The following is a 4,208-nucleotide window of genomic DNA, read 5'->3' as shown; positions in this document are numbered from 1 at the left end:
GCCATGTTCTTCATAAATTTTTCAAAACATTGTTGTCCGGAAATTATTTCTTGCGGATAAGTGCATTTGGACTCTGAACAATTTGTCTGGAGTTTTTCGTAATTCCTATCATTCGCCTGGAAGCAATTTGGTCCAAATTAAGAGGCAGCTAATTGTTTCAAAGAGTTTCTTGTTAAATTTCCCCAACACGAGAAACCGCTTTTATGTAAATCAGTTACGTGTTAAAAGAATTTTACGAGTACGGCACTTTTTTATAAAGGTATCCTCTTTCAACGGCTAAGGGATTGCCGTGATGTGTCGTGGAAATGCACAAATAGTCCCGATGACTTTGTTGAAATACTTCGTTTTCATCGTTTTCGAAGTTGAGAGCACAACTTTAAGGAGCGACAGGCCAGTGCTCTCTACACCATTGGCCAGCCAGTGACCTGTGCGGGAATGGACAGCGACCTTCTGCCCAATGAGTGCATGGCATACAATACAGGTTAAATGGTACGACGGCAACATGTCTAGATCAAATTGCAGTTAGCTACCTAGAAATGAACTGCAATTAAACGTGACCTAATTTTACTCCCCAGTGGTGACTCAATAGATACCCCCAGCAATCTTCGCAAATAATTATAGTCTATTTTACCTAGTTTAAAATTGTCGGTCAAGCACAACCTCACGTACAAATAGTCCCGTCCTGATTATTCACCTGGATCTGTGCTACGGGCATAAACTATATTTTCCTGAAATTGCATGGATGCGCTGCCGAGTGCGGTTGTCTAGTTTATTAGATGGTCAAAAAAGGCGGTTGGGTTTCAAACTGTTGGAACTAATAGGGACTTATAGTGTGCAGCCTTGTGCCCCTTCATTGTGTGCGTCCTCCAATCACCCTTACTGTTCTCCGCGCTGCTCTTATACTTTAGGGCCCAGACATTAAGAAAAACATTTAGGACCAGCGGCTGTGGATCGAACTTGCCAACTTTACAAACCGAATCTACCTACTACAAATACTTTACATCGGTTTACCAAAATCATCCTTTGATAAACAGACTTGAGTAGACGATTGGATTTTTGCTTTAGCAATGTTGAATATCCCACAGTTAGGTAGAGGTATGAGTAGAACGACACGCGAGGACACTCATTTGGTTATAGTTTATTCGTTATGGCCGCAGCGCTGCGTACGCACAAGACTCGTTTTGATATCAACAACAATTTTTTCTGCATGAGGGATAGGAAAACTTGAGCCTAGTGCACGTATGGAAGCATGTGATTCACGAAACGTGAGCTCCTCGGGTAGCCTCATCTAACTATGCCCATAAGGACAAATTTTAAGAAAAGGTGTTTTAAGTACTGCTAAAAATTCTTAGCACAACGAAAAGGAATTTGTGACATCGGCTCGAATTAGCAATTTATTTTGGGGCATATTTTTATGGGAGGTAAGGTCGCTTAGAAATCCCAAAGTACTTAAACATAGGGGTTGCAATAATTTTACCCATAGGTTCCTCAATGTTATAATTTAATACACCAATGAAATCTCCTTGCGATCGAGAAGGCAATAAATTTGCCAAAATCACTCACTGTTTTTTTTGATAATAATTATAGTGAATATAGCAAAAAATCTACGGTAAATTGCAAATGGTGTTTTTATCTGTGCGCATACTGTGCATCGCAATAAAATGGAAATGGTGAAAATCATTAGTTGAAGTTAGGCCTATTTCAAATGCGCGGTATTTGGGGTGGTGTATGTAGGTCAGGGTAATGTACCTTAAGGTAATGGTAGGGTATGTTGTAAAATATCATCAACTAATAATCTGCAGATTGCTATTGTTATCTTAGTCATAAATAAACACTAGCTTTCTTACAAGCCAAATGACTGTTTCAGGAGTTTAGTTTCTCCAAATTATAATTTCAGTATAAATTTTTACTATTGCGGCTTAGATTAAAAAAAGCCTAAACTAAGCATCAATATTGCTCTACAGCATACATATAACCAAAAGAAATGTTATCTGGTTATTATGATGCATTTAAGTGATGACCACGCTAATTGGCCTACAGCTAATAGCAAAAACAGATCTACAAATGCCTTTGGATATTTCTATGAATGATGAATGCAACATCATTTTTTCTTAAAAAGTAAAGCTGCCCTAAACTGCGCCTGTATATAACAATATGTTTTGCGCAATAGTTAAAATGGGTGGGCATGTGTTCTGCCGAGTCTCCAAACAGGGTAATAACGAGATGAACTTCAGAAAATGAGGTCTCTAGTGCAGATTGTGCCTATATAGTACTTTTACGGGGTGTGTGTGGTTGCTGCCAGGATTGCTAAATATTTGAGCCCCAGCATGATCAACACACTCTCGCATTTATGTCACGTGAAATGAACTTGATATATTAGTGAGTATTGGCAGATAGCTGTTTTTTTCACTATGCGAAATCGAGCAATTTCAGTGGCGTATATATTTTACATTACTGGGCTAAATCTTGGACCCGCAAAGAGACGTGTTGTCAGGTGTGGTAGACTTCTGCATGAAGACGTGAAGACATATTTGTGCCTCCTGTAACCTGATTTCTCGGGTATCTGTTCCATTTTTAATGTAATTATGTGCTGTCAATTGTCTAGTCAATGTCCAGGGGGTGAATACGGAGAACGAACCAGTGTATCTCTTGCTTCTACACAATAATGAGGCCTTGCCATCAGTCATAGTAATTTTGTCAGGGTCTATTTCAGAGAGCACGCTTTTCAGGTATTTGAGTCTACTCACCTGGCATGATGATAGCGTATTTCGACCAAATGCCTATGACCACATCCACCTCCTACTCTGTACCTACTGGATTGCATGCTTACGCCACCGATCCCACGTCATCGTCTTCTTTAGATTAGTGGACATGTTTAATTCGGAGTCAACTTTGAGGCGTTAATCATTTTACCCTTCCAGTGTACACTCCCACCCACCCACCAATACTTTCATAGGAACATTACCCGTGTCCAAGCTCAAATCGCATCGTCTTATACAGTGAATCTACCATTAAATAGCATATTTAATTAGAATCTCACCCTGTCTAATGGTTTTTCTTTAAAGCATATTGAAAGCAGTTCCACGGAAAACCATGTTCCTATGGTCCACCGGCAAAAAACAATTAACAATATAGGTCAAATTTCGAAATATTTCAGGCTCAGCATTTTGACTTCAAGGGGTGACTTTACTTCACTTTGAATTGTCAGAGGTCACAAAATGCCGCATGGTATATGCAGTCTGTTCCGACACCTTACTGAATCATCCCCTATCAAAATTTTTACAATACAATACATTCGAGAATGCAGTTAGCCACAAAATAAATAGGGTCGCTTACATCCTAGCTGATTTGGTAGACACGGTTGTAGATACCTCCATGTTTGGAACTTTACCTCACTAGGACTGCATTGGTCGAGGTACTCTTTCTATGCCTCTATATGATGCAGATCTGCTACTCGATGTGCTACCGTGCGTGATATTGTTGTGGATCCCATTGGCTCTGGATCTCAGTAGTTTGCAAAATGACTTAAATATTCAAGTAAGGCTAAATTCTTAACGTAGTGCGCTGTCTTGAGCAAACTGATCAGATAGAACAGCGAGCCTAGTAGATGTTGTAATTTCACAGCAGAATACCGACACTACCAAATAATGCTCAGTAGGCATTTTCTTGCAAAATCAGGCGTGCTTGTGCTCTGAATTCTGATTGCTCTGTTAATTCCACCTCATCTCTTGTCAATACCTCCAACTCCTTAACTTGTCCAACTGTATGTCACCCAAGATAACTAGGCAGATCTAAGTCAACCAGTAGAAAAAAAATAGTGGTGATCGTTTTGTGAGTAGCCTGTAATTCCGCTTTAGTCAAAGTTGATTCAAAATGCCTTTAATGTAGAATGACCCAATTGTTCTTCGCCTGTCTACGTGCTACAGTCAGGAAGAGATTCGCAAACAGCCCTCAATTTGAACGATCTTCTTGACCTCATCTGCATTAGTCTTCGTCTACTGGGTGTAACATTCATTAATGAGGCAAAGAAGACTTGCAACCCTCTCACGTCCAACATTCCCAAATCTAGCTTATTTAATCGCTTCCTTACTCACCATTCCTGATGCACACCAGTCAGTTGAGGGGACTGTTGTTGAGGCTGCACATTTGTGTGGCCCACTTGGAGGAGATCAACTGACACACGACCCTTTATCAGTGTCTCTGCTTTT

This window comes from Echinococcus granulosus, assembly GCF_000524195.1.
Source record: "Echinococcus granulosus chromosome Unknown EG_S00224, whole genome shotgun sequence".
NCBI classification, from domain to species: Eukaryota; Metazoa; Platyhelminthes; class Cestoda; order Cyclophyllidea; family Taeniidae; genus Echinococcus; species Echinococcus granulosus.
This window is presented reverse-complemented; position numbering follows the sequence as displayed.